At 42.0% G+C, this 22,374-nt stretch overlaps 1 long non-coding RNA gene across 4 annotated transcripts in view; it reads left to right on the top strand.

Annotated features, from left to right (window-relative positions):
- Positions 1-15,193, top strand: part of LOC110083237 (uncharacterized) — a 145,197-nt gene extending 130,004 nt beyond the window's left edge. For 3 of the 4 annotated variants that reach the window (XR_012088631.2, XR_012088633.2, XR_002301259.3), the window contains 2 exons: positions 5,148-5,252; positions 15,133-15,193. This is a non-coding gene — a long non-coding RNA (uncharacterized LOC110083237). Of the gene's footprint in view, positions 1-5,147; positions 5,253-5,452; positions 5,555-15,132 lie in introns of all 4 variants that reach the window. The other variant, XR_012088636.2, reaches the window with a different exon arrangement.
- Positions 15,194-22,374: the final 7,181 nt, after the last annotated feature.

Genomic DNA, 22,374 nt, shown 5'->3' with positions numbered 1-22,374 from the left:
ATGGACTAAGCTTCAGGAGGCCTGGATTCAAATCTCTCCTCAGCTGTGGAAGCTCACTAAGGGAGTGGAATTGGTAAAAGGATTCCTTAAATATTCATTTACCTTGAAAGTCCTAGTTGGTTTTGACTTGACAGCACATAACACCAAATTACTTTGACCAATTCACATAGTGGAAGGAAGGCATCCTAAATGCATTGCCCCTCCTACTTGCTTTGATTGGCAGAGTTGATTAACCAATCAGACAATGGCAGAGCTCTCCCAGAGAGCAAAGAGAATCCTGGCTCAACCAGGTTTTGTTAGTAGCCATCAAAAAACCAAATTTTTTTTAGCGAAAATAAAAGAGATAAAAAAGACATAATTAAAGGAAGAAAAGTAGCTAGATGCTTCAATAGCTAAGAAAACTCCCTCTCCTTCTGCCACATAAAATGGATATGTCCTGATGAGTTTTTTTATGGAGTGGAGGAGGAAATCTAAGCAGATGAGACTTAACAAAGTTTAAATCCTAGGATGAAAAAAAGAGAAAGCTGACTTTCTCAGAATTAGATAATGCAACTTCTATTGTAAGACTCTTCTCCCAGAAGATGCTTCTGATGCAGTCTATAATGTTTCACATATATACCCTCCATGGGGCTGTTGTACAATGGCTCGCTTGTGCTGAAAGTAGCTGATATGGCCACACTCCTGATAGAAAAAGTAGTGACACCTGCCGGTTACCTAGAACCAGAACTCTGATAGCATAACACATGCATGCTTTCGGCCATATGGGAAGCATACATTTGGATGCCCTTTTGCCCAAAGTGGATGGCTGAAAAGATACAAACCTAGAGTCTCATTGCTTGAAGAGTCTGGATCAGCTAAATATTGAGGGCCCTCCTCACATCTAGTTTGTACCAATGTTTTAGTACAGAGGTGTCGAGGAACTTGAGCAAAAAGAAAGAAAAAACATCTCCTGACTCTTGTGAATGGCAGAATTGAATTTTGGCAGAATTGAATTTTGGAACAAACATAGAATCAAGATAGAGTTTGACTGGGCCATTGCCTTTGCATGAACAGACAATGATATTGATTCTGAAATCCTCTGTGCAGATGTGAAAGAGTTTTCAAAGTTAAGTTTGGTTAAGACTTTTGGAGCAATGTGTAAGCCCCTTGTGGGCTGTCTGTGAATGGCAGGGTGTGTGTGAAAGAGAAATCCCCCTGAGGAATCGTTTAACGTCTGGGTAAGAACCTAATGGTCTGTTACCTCTGCCTGGAAGAACAGAGGAAGCAGACACATTTTTGAAATATTAGGTCTGAACCCTTTATTACACCTTCCTGTAGGAAAAATAGTTTCATCTCCCTTATCAGGAGCATTCCCCCAATGATATACTGTAGGTGAGCTCTGACAGTAATGTTTGGCGTGCCTAGAATCCGATCCTCAAAGGCCTCCATTGGTACTTTTACCATCCTCAGTTGCAACTAGGTTATGCTGTGGAATGCTTCATCTTCTGAGTACCTTCCCTGTGACAGGAAAGACAGCAGGTGAGCCCTGCAGTCTCAAAGACTTGCGTCTGTTGTAATCTGGATCCTGTGGGACACCAGGGACAGCTTGCCCTTGTAGATTTCCACATGAAACCACTACTAAAGCAATGTCTCGACTTCTTGTAGGATGCAAACAGAAATATATTTCTGTTCCCCTATATCTTTCTGGTGAGGAAGGAGAAACCATTGAATGGGTCTGGCAGAGAATCTTGCCCCCAGACTACAGTCTCTAGAGGAAATCATCATGTCCAGGAGTTGAGAGGGAAGCATAAGGTAGCCCTTGAAACTTCTAGTATTTGGTGGATTATTGACTTCATCTTCTCTAATCTGTCACCATGAAGAAAAATATCTCCCTGGATTGTTTCTGTAAGAATAGTACGGTATTTGAGATAGGTGGCTCTTCCCATGACTGATCAGAAAATCATATGTCTCTGAGAATTTATTGTGAGTTGTACATCTCTCCTCTCTTGTGTCATTGCTTCTAAATGGATCAAAAGGTCATCTAGGTACAGATAAATATGCATACTTTGTATTGTCAGGTGAGCAACTAGTGTAACTGGGAACCTTGCAAAACTCTTGAGGAGATGGAGAGGCTAAATGGAATAGCCTTGTACTGATAGTCCATGCTTTGGCAAGCAAATGTGAGATACTGTTGATGACCTGGCTGAATAGGTATGTGTATATGTGCTTCCTTTAGATCTAAAGAAGATAGGGAATCTTCCCATTGTAAGGTTTCTAGAATGAATCAAAGTGTCTCCATTCAGAATTTACACTGGAAAATCACACTTAATGGGATCTTGTATTCTGTTTCCGGAGGTAATTTGAGCAATCCTCTGTCCTGTAGCTCTCCACTGGAATATAATTCTTATTTTTGTCATGGAAATGAATGGTACTATATTCTGAGCTCCCTGAAATGTTCTTGGGGCTGGTGACGTTACATGGGTATAAAGAAAAGGATAATGTTATGAGAACAGATTCATCTATGCCATGGTGTAGCATCACAACAAAAGGCACTTAAGCTGGCAGTATTCCAGGAAAGGGTTAATGTCAGGAGAGAAGTAGTTAATGATGTCAGCAAAGATGTTGCTGACAACACACAAGTATTACTCAGTCTGGGTTATTCAGGGATCTTTAAACAATCAGTGGAAAAGTTCCTTTCTCTTTCTTTCTTTGAGCAAGAAATTGAGACCTGCAGATAGCTGCGTCCCTGTTAGAACAAGGGTAGGAAATTCTCATGGTTCGAAGTAATATCGGGACCATGTAGCTAGATGTTTGAAGGATGTTTGTTTTGTGTCATTGTTACAGTGGCTATTCACAAACGCTTGCACTTTTTAAAAAAATAGGTCAAACCTAAGGAAGAAGTTCTGTGCTGTGATTCTGCTTCAGCATTATCCTTTTTAAAAGCAGCTTGCTGCATTCTCCCCCCCCTTTTTTTTTCTTCATAATGGAGCTTACTTTTTTTATAGATGAAAATCTAGCCTGCCTTGAGCCTTTAGGGCATCAGGCCTTCAAGGGATTGGGTTCTTGTTTACTGAACGTCCTGATCAGAGGCAGGGAAACATATTCCTCATAATAGATGTACCTCTCCAGTCTGATGAATGAAGAAGAAAGGGAAAGTAAAGGAAAAAGTAGGGCTGGTGGCAGCTTTACTACCATATTTAGTGAAAAAGGCCCTCCAACTCCTTGCAAAGAGAGGACGAAGGGAAAAACCTTTCTAACTGGTTTAAAAGGACACAAATAGCAGGTCAGGTAAGGAGCATTTCCAAGGATGTAAAAGAATCTCCATGTTGATAAAGTTGTTAAGAATCATTAGCTACATTCCTAATTATGTCACCACAACTAAAGGATAGTGGACTGCAAGTAGCCCACTAAAAGCAGTACAGTAATGTACTATCTGAATATAACTTGTCTTCACCCAGAGACCCTAGAACTGTTTTTAAGGTGGGGGAGTCTCCAGACTGGCAGGCAGGTCACAATGAATGTTGGTAACCAGCAAGTACACTTTACATCTCTGTATTTAAGGGGTTAAATAAAAAAGAGAGTCATATTCTATTCAGCATTGTTAAAATGATTAATACAATCATATGTGGAATTTTATTAAAAAGAAAAACTTAGGAAGTAGTGATTTTATCAGTTAAAAAGTAAGCTATGCTTATAAGTATAGCTTATATGCTTATATATAAGTATATAAGTATATAATATTTATATATACATGTAAGTATTGATATAAATACAGCCTTGTGTGTTACGTCTAGCCTGTATTTGCTTCAGATAAAGGAAGGAAGAGAACATGGAAGTTCTGTGGCAGAAAGCTTTTCTGCTGCTTTGGGTCTTGAGTCAAATAAACAAATAGCCAGATAATTTCATTATTAGGATGTCAACTATAAATTTTGAGATATTCTTGTTAAACGAGTCATACATTGTTGGAACATTGTCTTTCTTGCATTGTACTACTAATAAGAAGGATATCATGTATTGTTAATACAGTCTTTTTCTGCCTACTTCTAATACAACCACTCAAACCTGACTCTGTGTCTAAGACTCTTATGTAATGAGAGAAATTAGTTCCAAAGTGCAGGCAAAGAAACAAATTATGGGGAGTGGGGAAACCCTCATTTTGTACTTATCAGTTACTCAAGGGCAATTCATGTTGTTAATGATCTTCACTTTGCAACAAATCTCCAGCATACAGATTAAGAACAGCTATTGACAGTTTTCCTCTCGTCTGAAAAGTAGGCCCTCTGTTGGTTCAGTGAAAATACTCTTGACGAATGCTGCCCTGTGGGGTTCTGGTTCTAGGTATTGAGTTCACTTAAGCTCTGAAATAGAAATTCTAAAACTACATATAGAAGTTCCAATCCATTTCAACTATCAAGGTTCCACCTAGTCTTCCTGGGTCCTGTCACTTGGTGAGGAACTTAGAATTTGGTATGGTAGAGCTCTTTAGCGGAGAACTTCAAGTAACACATCAAACTACAGATCTCAAGATTCTTCAGAGTGATATCAAATGAATGTAACTGTGCAGTGTAGGTGAACTCTCAGGTACTGCACCTGATAAAAGCTCAATCAATTCAATGTCAGCCCTTGTCCAGCAATAATTGATACTACTCATTTTATACAGCTCAGGGATCCTCAGAGAAGGCAAACATGCTAAGACACCAGGGCTTGTTCAGTATAAATGGCTAAGCTTAAGAATTGGACGGGGGATACCTGGCTCAGCAATACTACAAGCGAGAAGGATCTTGGAATTGTCATAGATCACAAGCGAAATATGAGCCAACAGTGTGATGTGGCTACAAAAAAGACAACTTCTGTTTTAGGCTGCATTAACAGAAGCATAGTTTCCAAATTCCACGAGGTACTAGTTCCCCTCTATTCAGCACTGGTTAGGCCTCACCTTGAGTATTGTAACCAGTTATGGACACCACATCTCTAAGGAGGTTCTGTTGAAGGAGTTAAATGGGTTAATCACAGCAATATGCATTCACTTTAATATCTAGTTTGACCCTAAGAACAGAAAGGGGTGGATCAAATTATAATTGGATTTATTTTAGGAATCTAGTTTAATAGTACTTCTTTCAAATAGGAGTCAAATAGGTTATGTTTTTCTTACCTCATTTTATTATCAGACGAGTCCTGATTAAACTGATGGATAACAGAACCACCCAGAGCCACATGAATAAGTGGTGAAGTTATTGTGAAGTTATTGTGGGCTCCTAAGGAACAAACAAGAGGTAGGAAGTTTCCTATCTAGAAAGAGAATAATTTCCTACTTGAGTGTTTGTGACATGTGCAAAGAAGGACCATATCCCACTGCATCTTTTATAGGCTCCTCACTGTCAAGTCATGGAGTAAACTAATGTTTATAAGATTACTATCCCTTACAAACAAAATATGAGTGTGTTGTCTGTTTTCTGGGCTCTTTTGTGCACAGAAAATATGTACCTCTGTGAGTAGGCTTCGATAACAATGCTGAAAATGACCTCTGCCACACTACTGAACTTCAAGTGACTATTTCTCCATACTCCAATGGAAGGTAATAATCCTTTCCATCTATCAAAGGCTGCAGTGCTGTTCTAATTTGTTAGTTTATTAGTCTGCTTGAAAGCTGAGCAGTGCTTATTACTGCTGGAGACCATTACAAAGAATAATACAAAATGTAATGGACAATGTTCACATTTTTTTGAGGAGAAGAGAACATAAACACCAAATGCTGACCTTTGAACTTTGTCAGATCTTTGGATTTGTATTTTTGCTGCCTGCTGGGGGAAGGGTACTATGGCAGTGTATAATTCCCCAGTAGTGAATTCCACAGGCTGAATTTACAATTGGAAACTACTGATCTGAGAGGCAGAAATCTAGAGCATCACTGCTACGATTCACTCCACTCCTTTAGGAACATTCCCTGTACAGCAGGGCCTTTTGTCTTAGAAAAGGCCCTCTTGGAAAAGTTATTTATTATTATTGTATTTCATTATATTTTCATTACACTGTGTTCGTTAATAGAAATAAAGCCTCATAAACGCCTGATAAACAAGTTCTCTAGGTATTGTATGAAAGTTAAAAAATAATAATTCTATGATAGGATTATGATTACCCATTAAAAGGTGGCAGTGCATTAAAAATGAATAAAATATGTAACCATCTGAACATTATGAAATACAATGTGGATCACAAATACTGTACAGGCAACCACTACAAACAAGGACAAAAATACAGTACTTAGCACAGAGATTAAATTCCGATCTTTAAAGAGATATGAGAACAAGAAACTCTGCAAGTTTCTGAATGACTTGCTTTGAAGGACCTCTGTATAAGGTTGGCTACTGCTCCCTAGCCAAAAAAGATAGATATCACCAGAAAGTAGGATATGGAGGACAAGGATCTTGTCCCTCACAAACAAGGAGGACATTTTTGCATTAAGCTTGCATATGAGAATTTGAAGCAGTACGTGCAAATATCATCACAAGAAGAAGTCACAGTAGGTTTGTTGAAGTATCTAGCTAGGCAACAGTCAGTTACTTCAAAGGAGTGGTCTGAACAGTATTTCCAGAATTACCACTCCTGGGGTGGAATTCTCATCTGAAGTTCATACAAAACTTGCATGTCATGCCATGTCCTTCCTGCCAGTCATCAATAGTTATATCAGTATGTGTGGTTTGCATTTTTTCTTCAAAAAGGACCCCCCCCCGAAAACCATTTTATTTTAAAAATGAAAGAGGATTTCTTAGAAACATGTATTAATCAAAATAGAGGGACACTACTTTGATTGGTACATGTATCTAATAAGAGCAAAGGATCCATGAGGAGTGAGTGTAAGCACTGTTACACCAATCCAAGGTGGGTGCGATGGGAAGTCCCTGAAATTGATGGAGACCATGAATGAGGAGGGACTCCCCATCACACCCACCTTGGATTCATGGTCTTCATCAATTTCAAAATCCTGGAGTTGCTAGAATATGACTTTATTAAAGTAGGGGAACCGAGTACAAGAAAAGGAAGAGTGACAGTTGGACTTTGCTCCATCAGTCCATTGGGAACCAAGTTAACTCTTCTAGCCCCCTGTCAAGCCTGGTCTATACACAGGTTGAGTTTCTGTCACTGTCCAAAATCTGTTGTTGGTGTTGGGTCTTCACCACAGCCCTGAGCCACCCTCCAACCTTCAGAGGGTTTATATTGCTCGATGCTCACCAGCAGGATGAGGTCACCAGCCTCCCCTAGTGTCATCTCTGGTACTCTTTTTGGTGCTTGCACTTCCAGGGCCTTTGTTGAGTAGGGGTGGAGGGCTGGGTGCCCTGCCAGACACTGAGGTCTCCATGGCATAGATGTTGTGGTTGGTGTCACTGACATGCTGAAGAGGGGGTACTCCTCCACTGTGTCACCTCTCCTTAGCAACAGGGACCTCCACCTAGACCTCTATCTAAGGGTTCTGCAGATACGTACTGTACTTGTAATCCATGTTTCCATGTTTCCTGTGGGCCCTTTGGGGGGGGGGAGGGCAGATGGTCTGCTAGGGGTATCAGGAGTGATTCCCTCAGAAGAAGTCACAGACATCTGTGAAGGAAATGGCTTGTGAAAAGGGCTGGTTGCACATGGCACTGTTAGATTCGCTGGCAACTCACTTGGCTGAACCAGCAATTGATTCACTCCTATGAAATATGTGTGTGAGTGAGAGCCCATTCACGCTGGGCATTTGCTCAATTTTCCTTGAGCCCATGGTACTAGCACTGCATCCCTGTGTCCACAGGGATAGATAGCTAAAACTAGTGTTGACAGGAACCAGTTGTATTGGCTCTTGCCTTTCCATTGGACCATTTCAGCAATGTGGAGAGGGGGGATCTGCTGCTTGGGTAACAGCCTATCCTCCATATTACTTTACCCAGGCTTCATGTTCTGGAGAGGACACTCCTTGATACAGAGCATGTTACCATGGTCTCACAAGACTGAAGAATGCCTGTGCTGCTGCTATCAGTCCAAAAGCCTCTGTAGAGATTCATTTTTAAAGTGATAATAAAACAACAAGTGACTCTAAAAGCAACTTGAGCTGAAAAAACTCTCTATATGCAGTTTGACTTTGATAAAAGTACTTAAAGCCTTGGCCACAACCCAGCAACCCATATCAAGAGACAAAAAAAAAACCCCAAACAAAACAAAACCCCGAAAAACAAACTCTCAGCACGGCATGCAGTGTTTTAGTCTGTGTCTAAGCTCCTAAAGTCTCTTCTATTTTTGTCAATATGAGTAAGAAAAATAGCTGTAAAACCTTCTAGTACATGAAAGTACCAACTAAAGATGTTGAAATATGCAGAGGCAGCATTCTCTCCCTCTCTCTTTTATCTCTTGTTTAGGGGAAACGTAGCAAGGTGAAAAGGAGAGTAGCTTTTATTGCAGAGACTCCATGGAACACAGATATCACATTTCCAGTCTGGTGGTGGATGTGCAAAATCATACAAGTGCACATCTACGGCCTGAGGACAGCATCCTGCATGGGCACTGAAATACCTTGTCTGTGAGCTATAGCATTAAAGCACCTTCAGGGTGCTAACCCAGCCTACCCTTCCTGTGGCACCTATTGGTACGAGTGTAGGTAGACTAGGGACACCTGTCTTATTTCACCCCCCAAATTTCCTCATGTTCTGCTTTAGCAGTGGTAATATCTCCAGTTAATTTTTCTAGAACTGAGGGCAACCCCCCCCTTTTTTTTGGCCTACCAACTTGCCCGTCCTTGCATATTACATCATGCTCTCTCTCTCACCAAATAGCTAAACCTTCAGTTTGTTTCTCCTGAACTGAAGGCAAAAACAGTTATCTGGCCTGCCAGTTTGGCATCGTTTAGCATCATTTAAAGGAAACACAGTGCCCATCTAATAATAGTCTACATTTTAAAAGACCAAATGCCTGTATTTTCATTGTGTATTTTTAATTGGTATGGTGCTACTCTTCTAGATATTTTTCATGGACACTTCTAATTGCTGCTTAATTTCCAAAAAAAAAAAAAAAAAAAAAAAAGATGGACCACTACATTTGCATTGTTAGGATTGCTGCCTTGGATTCCTTGGATTCTCCCTATTTCCTTGTATGAGAGGGCTTTTATTGTAACAGAAGACAGAAGCATGCCTTATGGATAATACACCTAAAGAAAATAATGTTTAATTTTAAGGAAATTATTAGAAAACTGTACTCCATGACCAAATAGGTTGACTGCAAGTGTGCAGCAGAAGAATGTCAGGTAGATAAAACTTATGTAAATGAGGTTGGATCTTGACTTGCGATGGGGATGAATCAAAAAATGGTGATTCATTTTGATCTGTTATTCGTCAAGTTTAACAAATCAACTAATACAAATATACAAATATTATTCGACAAATCCATTTGTTGATTTGTCTGCACTATAAACAGCTCACTGGCCCCCAATGACCTAGAGACACCAAATATGCAGCGAAGCTTCTACAGAAGCACTTCTACAACTTCTGAAAGTTTGGTGAATATTGGATCATAGACCCCCGAGTTATATAGTCACAAAGAGGACCTCCCCAAGGAACACTCCCCCAGGTACTTAGAGACTCCAAAATCACAACGGAGCTTCCTATGTCCCTTTGGCAGAGGCATGCATGAGGCATTGAGTTTGTCTTCAGCTCAGAACAACATTACGTTTGCCAGTGAAGTAGAGTTTGGCCTCAGGAGGACTGGAGGCAGGGAGGTATTTGGCAGCATAGCAGGCTTTTTGGCTCCGTCAGGCACAGAGGAAGTTGGCAGCAGGAAGACAGGCTTTTTTGGCTGCATCGGACACAGGTAGTTGGCAGCAGCAAAGTACCATGTCTTGCCCTACTGGGGAACTGAGGCAAAAGGCAGCAGAGCAGACTCTGGTCTTCTTCAGCAACATCTGGTTTGCCTGCAAAGGAAAGTTTTTTTCCCCCAGGAGGCAACTGAGCTTGCTTGCAACTTCCAACAGCACCATTAGATGAACAGGGTCGGTGCTACTAACAACGGTTAATTCACAGGGCCACAGAGCTGTCAGGAACAGATCAGCTCTGCAGTCTGAAGCCAGACGATGGGGCGACAAAGATGCTCATTTAGAACTGGAAAGCTGGGGATTGATTGCAACCTGGCTGCTGAGACTGCCTTGATATGATAAAGATAGCCCTCGGAGGTTTGGGGGGGTCTTAGACAGGCCAGCCCTCTTGGCACGGGTTGAGAACCAGATGAGCTCTGCAATCTGAAGCCGGGCGATGGGGCGATGGGATGACACCTGGGCAGCTTGTTCACGGGTGTGGGGGACCGGCTCTGGGTGTGCCAGCCAAAAGGTCCTCTTGGCACTTTTGAATGACGCACAGACAGGCTTCGGGTGGAGCAGAGTCCGGCCATGATGCTACTACAGCGGTTAATCCGCGAGGCCGCTGGTGAGCTGAGCTAATTCGTTTGGGTAGTTTGCTCCAGCTTCTGCCTACCTACTGAGTTGGCATGGGACTGAAAGCAGAGTGTGTTGCCCCATCGGGTACTGAGGTAGTTGGCTCTGAAGTAGCCGGGAAAGCATGTCTTAATAGGCATCGGCTGTGTAGTGGCAGAAATCTTCAACATCAATGAGCAAGAGGGTGGCATTTGCCATCAAGGTGGCATGTGAAACACAAGTCTCCAGAAAGAATTAATTATTTAGTCAAGTATGCTGTTTTTGACTACCAGGAAGGGCTTGGGTCGGCCCAGCCCTCTTGGCACGGGGAAGCCAGGAGGATAGCTTTGGAAAACCAGATGATCAGCTCTGCAGTCTGAATCTGAAGCTGTGCGATGGTGTTGTTTATTTTGTTATTGATGAAGAAAAGGGATGGTGGTTGTTGTTGGCAGAAGAAAAACTCTGCAGTCTCAAGCCATGCAGTGGGGTGATGCCTGGACAGGCTTTGGGGGCCCATCAGGGCACTGAGGTAAGTTGGCAGCAGCAAAGTAAAGTGTGTTGCCCCATCAGGCACTCAGGCATACGGCAGCCAGAAAGCAGGCTCTTTTGGCCCAATCGGGGCACTGAGGCAAAAGGCAGCCGCAGGAGACTCTGGTCTTCTTCTTCTGTAACATCACATTTGCCTGCAAAGTTACTTAAGTTTGTCCCAGGAGGCAACTGAATTTGTCAAAGCAGCAGCAACAGCAGGAGAATGGGGTCCGACTGCAAGGTGCTACTAATGGCGGTTAATCAAGGTGGCCGCTGGCTTCTCGAGCGGAACATCAGCAGTTGAAATCCATGCAATGGGGTGACCTGAGCTCTTGTCCCTTGTTCCTGCTTCGGCGATGAGACAAGTGGCCACCTGCTCGGCCTTTCCCTTTGAACGCCGGCTGAGAGTCATGGCAGACCCAACAGGTGCCACTTTGTGAAACATAGCTTGCCACATGCTCCTGGCTCCAGAAACCCCTGTGGCTGCCCTTTTGAAAGGAGGTGCCTCCTCCTGCCTCCCCTGGAGCTGCTCTTTTCCCTCTCCCAGATGGCGCGGACAAAGTGCCTTCCCTGGAGAGGAGCTTGAGTGGTTCCTCTCCAGATATTGGCAGATGGTGGTGGAGGACAGATGCCTGTGGTCTGACCCCCTCCGGACCACCCCAAGGCAGGTTTTGCATGTGCCTGCTGTGGGTCATCACTGAGCACCATGAAATGACCCCACATGGCCCTGTGCCATGTTTGCCAAATGAGAACCCACTGCCTGCCCCTGACTGCTGGCCTGGGAAGAACTCTGTGTCCCAGGGGTGCTGCTGGTCTGGGAGGAGGGAACAGATGACTCTGAAGACAGGGGGGGGGGGCTGTGAAGCCTGCCCTGCTATTACTGGTTCCAAATCAGACTGGGGATTTTTGGAAACCAGTAACTCCTCAGATTCCTCTAGGAAGAGAAGCGACAGTACTTTTGGCACCTCTGTAAGCTTTGGTTCCATGCCTGCCTGCAAGGCCACCAGAGGAGGGACAGTGGCATTACTGGTTATCGCAGACATGGTTGTGCACATGGTGATCGTGATGACGGTGCTGCTACCTAGCCTGAAGAAATCCCTTCATTTTCTACTGTCTGCCTAACAAACCAACTAAACAAATAAAGCAATTGAGATTGAGGAAGGAAACTAATAGAGGGTCAGTGTGTGTGTGTAAATTTTATTTTTAGAATGATAGTGGTGTAATTCTTTGGAAGAAAAAAGAATGATGGATCCAGTCACCCACCAAATTCCCTGAGAGAAACATGCCTCCCTAAAATGAACTTTTGAAAACTGAATAATCCTCCCACCTAGACACACACGCACCCAAATAAGTTTTGGAAGAAAAAGGGTTGATGAATCCAGCCACCCACCAAATTCCCTGAGAGACACAAGCCTCCCTAAAATGAACACACACACACACACACACACACACACACACACACACACACACACACACACACACACACACACACACACACACACACACACACACACACACACACACACACACATATAGGGGGAGAGAGAGAGAGAGAGAGAGAGAGAGAAGTTTTGGAAGAAAAAGGAATGATGGATCCAGCCACCCAACAAATTCCCTGAGAGACACAAGCCTCTCTAAAATGAACTTTTGAAAACTGAATATAAAGGAAAAGAGATTCCACAGTCACAGGATGACAGTCCCCCACCCCACTGGATCATTCACTCTCTCTCTCTCTCTCTCTCTCTCTCTCACACACACACACACACACACACACACACACACACACACACACACACACGCATGCATGCGTGTGTGCACGCACACACACACACACACACACTCACAAGTGTCCAGGGGAAAAAGGTTAGATTGATTTGAAACTGAAATTAAATTAAGCCCTTCTGAAGAAGTAGCCTAAGCTACCTAAAATCTCTCCCCAAATTCTCAGTAAAGTTGATGATGATTGATGAATGCTGATGAAAAAGAAAAATATAAATCTTTGCTTTGCTGCCGCAAAAGCAAAACCGCAAGAGCACCAGCAAGCCAGTGAGCAGCAACTGTTCTCACTCTGGAGAGCATGAACAGAAGTGGGGAACGGCCGGATGGGAAAAGCTTATATGAAGAGTCTGTAAAAGTAGATACACCTTTCAGCAGAGGTATTGGCTGCCAGACATGTCAATCCAGGATCTCTGTCCTGATTGGCCAGAACTTCGAATCGGCACCAGCAAGCTCATAGAGGCTCCCAAAAGGGCTAACGAATATAGATGAATATGAATAAATCGACGAATAAAACCAAGGAAATATTCATCAAGCCATATTCATCCTGATTTAAAATTTTACAATCTCTAATCTTGACCTACTCACAGAACAGTCATGCTTCTAAGCTTTTAAATTAAACAATTTACAGGCATAAATAGATTGATTTTGTTTCTGTCCATGTGTCAGGTTTCCCTGAAACAAACCAAGCCAGTTGCTTCATTTACCTAGGGTGGTTCCAGACTATTAGCATTTTATCTTTGCTCATTTCTAATCATTAAATTATCTAAGAAAATCTTTTTCAGAATTGCAGAAGGAAAATAAAGATCTTTATAATTAAGTGAAACAGAAGCAAGGCAGAATGCGGGTTATTTCAGAAGAAGAGGCCTTCCACTCCCTTTCCTTAAGTCCCTAGTTATGTGTTTAGTATGTGTACACTTGGATTTGGTGGAAACACTTTTGTGTACATTTTAATCAGTGTGTACAAAAACAAAATGAAAAAAACTCCTTCCAACCAGTCAAAATCAGGGAACCAGAAGGAAAAAAAAACACATTTAATGGCAGATGTTGTAAAGTAGTAATAGAAGAAACAAACATTAAGGAAGCAAATTCTTGACTTTGCACCAAACCATGAGTCAATATTCTTCAGTAAATTGTCTTTTCTTGTTACATTCGTTCTCCATTGGAGAGTGTTTCCGAGTTATATAAAGGGAAAGATTTGATGAGGAGCACATGGCTGTCTTTAAAAACAAGGACTCTGTTTTTTTACTCCACTTAGTAGAATAGTATCTTTTCCTCTTTTAACCCCCCCCTCCAGTTCAGACAAAATTCACCGTATATATCTGCATTCTTGCCTTACCTTTTCTGCCCTCTCATCTGAAGTGTTATTTATTGTTCCTTTGCTGCCTTTTACACAGTTAAATGAATGACTGAGTTTAATTTCAAACTCCAGTGGAACTCAGATTTTAAAGCATGAAAGATCCTCATGAAAAAGAAGGGAAGGGGAAAATCCAACATCAGCAAGGAAGAATTGTTTTTGCTCCTTTCCCCTTCCCTTTACTATTTTATATTTTTCCCTGTAAACATTCAGTCAGTCCCACCAGAAGGAAAGGGTAGTTTGTTCATTTGAAATGGGCTTGCTGTTGCCTTTTAAGTACCTTTAGAAATCCAGGAACCCTTGCCAAAATGAGGTCTAGAGCAGAATGTTTCCTTTCTGTGGGACCAAACACATGAGAAGCTGCCAGTAGGTGGTCATAGTTCAGAGGTTTCAAAATGCAGATTAAGCTCAGTCGAGGCTTGCCAAACCTTTTTCAAGCCTGTCGAAGTCCAAAATAAATTCACACCTCCTCATTTCTGTCCTATTAATCAATCAATTCAAGAAACTACAGTCTGTGGTGGGTATCGGTCAGAGGCTCGTCTGTTCTTTTGGGCTGATGCACAGAATGAATGTTTTCATATATTTTAAAATTAATTTTATTTCCTGCATCTATACTTTTAATTTTTTTTTTCAAGAATGCAACTGTGACTACCTGTTGTCAGAGTGGACATAAATTTAAAAGTTAAAATAACAGCCTATTCCGTTATTTATTTATTTATTGAAAATCAAAATAGTAATCCTAAAAAAAAAATAGAATAAAGAGGAAAGTGTAAAGCCAGTTTGGTACAAATGTACAATAAGAAGATTTATTTTTTCATTTGGCTCTCTAAAAGTTTCCAAGTTTAAGCCAAAAAACATAGCTAAAAGTTCTTTCCTTCCAAGTACAAAGTCCAGTTTCCTTTTCATAGAGTTGTCTCTTCAGAATGAAATTGTTTTGCAGGCGAAAGAGTAAAAACTGCATTTAATGGCAATCTTCAAATCCTTCCTTTTCCTCCCATCTCCCTTCCTTGAGAATTCAAAATGAAATAGCAAAAATCTAGTTATCTTCCACAATTGTTTGTTACAGATGAATGAAGGACACTTACCAGGGCAATGGCCGTAGCCTCTTGCATTGGAAGTCATTGGCTTCTTGTAGGCATCCTTCAGTCTCAAGAGACTATGGTATCGTGCTCTGTATGGAGGTCTTGGAACAGTGTCTTGTGTGGCTGAGAAGGCCAATTCGAGAGTGACAATCCCTTCCACACTGGAGACAAATCCAATCTGTCCCCTGTCCAGCTCCCTGGTTTTGCTTGTTTCGGGACTGCCTCTTTGCCTCGGTCTGCTGTACAAGTGACTCTTCAAATTGGGAGAGGCCATGATGCACCGCCTGCCTCCAGGCTGAACGCTCAGACGTCAAGGTTTCCCATCTGTTGAGGTCCATTCCTAAGGCCTTCAGATCCCGCTTGCAGATGTCCTTGTAACGCAGCTGTGGTCTCCCTCGGGGGCGGCTTCCCTGCACTAATTCTCCATACAGGAGATCTTTTGGAATCCGACCATCAGCCATTCTCACAACGTGCCCAAGCCAACGTAGACGGCGCTGTTTCAATATTGTATACATGCTGAAAATTCCAGCTCGTTCTAGGACTACTCTATTTGGAACTTTGTCCTGCCAGGTGATACCAAAAATGCGTCGGAGACAACGCATATGGAAGGTGTTCAGCTTCCTCTCCTGCCGTGCACAAAGGGTCCAGGACTCGCTGCAGTATAGGAGTGTGCTCAGGACACAGGCTCTATAGACCTGGATTTTGGTGTATGCCGTCAACTTCTTGTTAAGCCATACTCTCTTTGTGAGTCTAGAGAACATGGTAGCTGCTTTCCCAATGCGTTTATCCAGCTCGACATCTAGGGAGAGAGTGTCAGAGATTGTTGAGCCAAGGTACACAAATTCATGAACAACCTCCAGTTCTTGCATGGAGATAGTAATAGAGGGAGGTGAGTCCACGCCCTGGCACATGACTTGTGTTTTCTTCAGGCTGATAGTTAGTCCAAAGTCTTGGCAGGCCTTGCTAAAATGATTTATGAGTTGTTGGAGGTCTTCAGCAGAGTGGGCAACAATGGCTGCATCATCAGCAAAGAGGAAGTCCCGCATACATTTCATTTGGACTTTGGTCTTCGCTCTCAATCTAGTGAGATTAAAAAGCTTTCCATCTGATCTAGTTCGGAGATAGACACCTTCTGTTGCAGTTCCAAAGGCCTGCTTCAGCATGACAGCAAAGAAGATCCCAAACAGGGTTGGCGCAAGGACACAGCCTTGTTTTACTCCGCTTCGGATGTCAAAGGGATCTGATGTTGAGCCATCAAAAACTACAGTGCCCTTCATTTCCTCATGAAAGGACCTGATGATATTAAGGAGTTGAGGTGGACATCCAATCTTGGGAAGTATTTTAAAAAGTCCGTCCCTGCTAACCAAGTCAAAGGCCTTTGTGAGATCTATGAAGGCCACAAAGAGTGGCTGTTGTTGTTCCCTGCATTTCTCCTGCAGCTGTCGGAGGGAGAATACCATGTCAGTGGTGGATCTGTTAGCTCGAAAACCACACTGTGATTCTGGATACACTCTGTCTGCAAGCACCTGAAGTCTCTTCAGCACAACACGGGCCAGCAGCTTCCCTACAACGCTGAGAAGAGAGATACCACGGTAGTTATTGCAGTCGCCCCTGTCGCCTTTGTTCTTATACAATGTGACGATGTTTGCGTCCTTCATGTCCTGTGGTACTCCACCTTCTCTCCAGCAAAGAGAAAAGAGTTCATACAGCTCAGTGGTGATGATCTCTTTACAACACTTCAAAACTTCAACGGGGATGTTGTCCTTTCCAGGTGCCTTGCCAGAGGCAAGGGAATCCAAGGCTGCTTTTATTTCTGCTAAAGTTGGTTCACTGTCCAGCTCTTCCAAGAGAGGCAGGCACTCAATGTTATTTAGTGCCTCTTCCGTTACTACATTCTCTTTAGAATATAGCTCAGAGTAGTGCTGTACCCAGCGTTCCATCTGCTGTGCTCGATCCTGGATGATCACGCCTGTAGTAGACTTCAAGGGAGCAGATTTCTTCTGTATTGGACCTAAAGCCTGCTTGATACCATCATACATTCCCTTGATGTTACCTGTGTCCGCTGCTATCTCGTCCGCTGCTGTCTGCTGCTATCAAGTCATTGGCTACACTTCACATAAAATGATGGATTGAGGATGCTTTGCATTTGGCCCGCCTTTAAGAGTTAGATGTAACAAAAAAAAATTGCTCTACAGTTTTGGAATTGTTTTATAGCTATCCCAAGTCATACAGGGAATATGAAAACTATAACTTCCAAGTCACTTGCCCTATTCCCTTTTCTGTTTTCTCCTTTGTCTCCCTGCCACCTTGTCCTTCATCTCTTGCTTGTATGATTTGCTTGCTTCTTCGTTTGCAACTCTGTATTCATGATATGTAAGTAGCTAGTTCAACATACAGATTTACTTTTGATGATGGGAAAGAGAGTCTTAGGCGCTTTGGGGCCCCCTCCAGTTCAGATAATGATGATTTTGCTATATTAAAAAAAATTATAAAGACATGACAACGGTAGCTCCATTAGTCTTCATTCTCTCTATCTTAATATTTGTTATCCAAGTTCTTGGGAAGTCTGATCCATTAGCCCCTTGCTGACAGTCAGATAGCTGTTCAGGGGGGTTACTGTTGCTCTGTGGTAAATTGCAAGTTTGTTTCTTCATTTAACATTACTGCCAGAAACATAGTTTGGAAATAATGCATTCAAATTAATGTGTTCATGTTAAAAAGTCAGGGGTTTTTGTCCAATATGAGGGAAATGGTCTTGAAAGCTAATATTTTAAAATTGTGTTTTAAAAATGTAATGTTAATGAAAGTTTTTACTCATTAAAAGTGTTAGTTTTGCTTGTCACTCTGTAAAGCAGAGATGTTAGTCCTCATGCCTCCTTTTTAAAAAGTAAAAGGTTTATAACACCCAGAAGCTGTTAACAAAACCAGTGGTCCACAGTACTTCATAAGACTTCTTAGAGTTTTTGTCTGAGAATATTAACAACCCCAAAGTTACAAGCTGTCATATTATAAAAAGCTGATTATTTCCCCTTCTTGCATAGACTTCATTAGTATAATACTGAAACAAATTTAGCTTAAAAAGGTAGTAATCTAGTTAAAGTTGTTTTCAGAGAACTGGACTAGCTGATTCCACATAGCAACAGCAGTCATAATGAATTATTCCTACTGCATCCAAGTTACATCAACAGCACTGTTCCACAAAAAAGAAAAAAGGAAACTCCAATGAACAGTTTTGACAATAATTTCATCTGGAGCAAAAGCACAACATAGTAGCTTCTGTACATGATGAAGCCGAGATGATTTGCATGGTCCCTCCCAAAAGGTCCCTGTGCAGTGGTTCCTCTACTTATGAATTTAATCTGTTCTGGAAGATGGGCGTAAGTGGAAATGGTGTAAGTTGAAGCACCATTTCCCACTGAAATGCAATTAATCTGTTCTGGCTGAAGAAAAAAATCACCCCAAAAAAATCACTGCAAGACCGATTGGAAACGGTATTAATCACTTCCGGCTGAAGTGGGGGAGAAAAGCAAGCAGAGTATGCAAGACAGATGGAAATGGGGAAAAGCAATACAAAAAGCAAGCGAAGCATGCAAGAAAGATTGGAAATGGGGGAAAAGCAATGCAAAAAGCAAGTGAAACATGCAAGACAGATCGGAAATGGGGAAAAAGTAAAGTACCAACAAACAAACCCCCAAGACCCATCGGAAATGGGGGAAAAACTCCAAAAAGCAACCAAACCATCGAATACCCATTGGAAATGGGGGGAAAACTCCAAAAAGCAACCAAACCCCCCAAGACCTATTGGAAATGGGGGGAAAACCAAAAAACAAACAAACCCCCAAGACCCATCACAGCACAGAAACATAACCCCCCCAGCCCAAAATCACGCTGCAAAAACACCCAGAACAAAAAACAGAAAATAGCACCTTACCTTACTAGGCAGCCTCCTCCAACCACACACTCTCTAACTGCTGGGGCAAAAGAGCTGCAAAGAAGCAGCCTTGTCGCCACCTACAGTTAGCAATTTGAATTTCCTACCTTTTTCCCTGCCTTTTTCTGTTCATAACTCAAAGTTCTAGTCACAAGTATAAACAAAATTTTGCGGCCGGAGCTGGTTTTAACTCGAAATGGTCATAAGTAGGGACGTTCATAAGTCGAGGCACCACTGTACAAAAAAGGAGCGAAACTACTAGTGAAGGCCTAGTTGAACTGCCCATATCAAATGATTGATTAATGAACACAGAAAAGTGAAATAACAAAAGCCCTCTTGGTGTATGAAGTGTTTATGTTTGTTTGTTTTTTGCTGAACTTGCACTATTGCACTGGTGTTGAACTTTTGAAGTGGGTAATACAACTAAGTTTTGAGCCTTGTTCTTTCTGACTATCCCACAGGTGGCTGCAAATGAAATTTTTGTACCAAGAGAAAGTTTTGTTATTTTTCTTTTCCATTACCTTGTTTGTTTGCTTGTTTCGTTCAAAGAGGCAAATTTGCAGGCAGCTCCGGGATGTGCAGTCCACCTGGACCTCAGCAGTCAGTTTGTTGGGCCATAAACTGTCATGTTTGCCATCAACAAATGTTGTAATTAACATGGTAATAAGGCTAGTTTGACAAGTTAAAAGTTTTTCATTTCAAACGTTAACTCCAACAAATTAATTTGCAAATTTTGATCACTAAACTTTAATTAATTTTAAAACCTAACATTCCAAGCTCCAGCCAGAAAAAAGTGTTTACAAAGGTTGAGGAGACTGGCGATGCTGGTGTTCTTGTAACAAAACGTCCAAGTTAGGTGGTCTGAAGCAATCAAAGACAGGCATAATAAATACTCGTCTAAATGCACTGGCTGATTTTTTTCCCTGTGGGTGCTTCCCTGTGAGGTTTTTCCCCTTTTTCCCTGTGCATTCACACTGCCTCATTCATGGGAGCTTAGGCAGTGATTTCACATTTCACGTCTTCAGCCAGCAGCCTTGCTATGTCTTCTCATTGTTCCAACTTGGTTCTTATTGAGAAAATCAGGTTTGCAATGCCTTTTAAGTGTGACTTATAGAAGCTTTCTATCTGGAATCATCCAGCAACCCACCCACCCCCGCCCCATCTTCCTCTTGAAAGCGTCAGTGTTGTGCAAACTTGAGATGTTTGGGTCAAGAGAATGCTTTCTTTAACTGATTGATAATAATCAGTTCTGACATGGAAATGAAGTGGAGGGAGAGGAAAGTGTTGGGAATGTATGTAAGGAGAGGGGCTTGCTTGATTGGGGAGCGTATGAGTGTGTGGAGGAAAAGGATTATGTGCTTAGCTCTTATTCTGAACTATGCTTCCTAAAGTCACTGAACACTTAATATGTGCAGCAGCTGCAACAGAAGTCTGTGGTTGTTCAGTGGAGGCAGAAACTTAGCTTTGTGCCTGTTCAGATGCAGTGAAGACTGGCCCATTAGGGCATATGAGATACTGGACCATCCCAGGCGATTGACCCTTCCGGCAGCAGAGGGCTAGGCCCTGCCTGTGTTCCTCTCTTGAAGAGCTCCTAGCTTTAAACTGAGAAAGGGGGGGGAGGGGAAGGGGAAAAATGAGAGAATGAATGTAAGTCAACTGCTCAACATCAGAGCAAAGTGCAGAGAGGAGCAGGAAGAGATCGGAATATTTCTAATAGGATTGAGGGAGATGAAAGGGAAAGAGATTCCGAGACCATACCTTCCAATTGGTGTGGGGTGCAAAATATGAACCTCCAAAGGAGAATGCGGTCAGCTCATTGGCCCAGCTTTCTGGACAGCACCATCCCAGTTCAACTCTGCTACTAGATTAAAACAAAAATGGGGAGTGCAGTGGGAAGTGTTGCATCTGACCAAGGGCTATTATTTACATGTAGTTAAATCTTTTATGATCCCAGGATGTTTAAAGAGATGGAGCAGGCAGGGCATATGACTTAATTTTTCTTCAGTTTAAAACCAGGAGCCATTTCTTATTTAGAGCTGATAATGCTCCAAATAATAATTTTGTAATCTGCTATAGCTCAGTGAGTTAGGTATTTGGCTACGGAGTCAGAGGTTGGGAGTCTGATGCCCCACTGTGCCTCCCAGTAGAAGAGCCAGTCTCTCTGGCCTTGGACAAGCTGTGCAGTCCCAGAGCATTCCCAGAAGCAGGGAATGGTAAACAGCTTCTGAGTATGTATGCCAAGAAAGCCCTGAAGAGAGTTGCTATAAGTTGGAATTGACTTGATGACACATTTTTAAAACAAAAACAACAACAACAACAACAACTCCAGGCACAGTCAAAATTATAAAAACATTGGTATTATATAACAGATACAAGTTTTAACCAAAACCCTATCTGTTAAATATCGACACAGTATGTATGCTGTTCCTAATATTGCCGTTTTTTGTAGCTCTGGTGGTGTGATTTCTGAGATCTGCAACTGCTTATAGCACTGTGTGAAATTTCTTGATATTGCTCCCAAAGCCCCAATGACTACAGGGACCACTGAAGTGTGTTTCTTTCAGAGGCGAGATGTTTCGATCGCCAGGTCTCTGTACTTTGTTACTTTTTCCAATTCTTTATTTTCAACTCTGTCATCTCCTGGAATTGCAGTGTTAATGATCCAGATATTTCTTCATTCTATTACTGCTATGGCTAGTGTGTTATGTTCAAGGTGTATGTCCGTTTGGATCTGGAAATCCCACAAGTTCTTGACTTCCTCATTTTCTGGCACCTTCTCTACCTGATGATCCCATGGGTTTTGGGAGGCTGGCAAGTTAATTATTTTTGCATAATGACCAGTATATTAACTTTGCCAGTCTGTCATGTCTAACTTTGTAATCTGTTTGTGCAATCTTTGGACATTCACAGATGAGGTGTGACACAGTTTCATTTTTTTCTTGGCAGAGTCGACATTTGCTGGTAGCACTAATCCCTCAGATCTAAGTTTTCATAATGTTGTGTCATGAGTTCAGCCAAATAAGATCTGTCACTTGATAATGAGCATATTATAATACCATTTTCTAACTCTATTCCATCTGTTTTTTGGATCTTGCCACAGTGTATGGACAAAACTACATATTTGTGAATTCCAAATTTCATTTGTATATTTTCACTAAATATTTGCACTGTGTTTAGCAGTTATGATGATGATATAATGATGATTCCCACAAAACTTCAGTCTATTGTTGTTACTAGTGAAACATGGGGTTTAACTACAAAAGGATGACAGCCAAGCTATTAAGGAGTTTATGAA

Source organism: Pogona vitticeps, chromosome 1, assembly GCF_051106095.1.
Source record: "Pogona vitticeps strain Pit_001003342236 chromosome 1, PviZW2.1, whole genome shotgun sequence".
NCBI classification, from domain to species: domain Eukaryota; kingdom Metazoa; phylum Chordata; class Lepidosauria; order Squamata; family Agamidae; genus Pogona; species Pogona vitticeps.
Note: the sequence above shows the minus strand (reverse complement) of the source record. Positions and strands in the feature narration are given on the sequence as shown.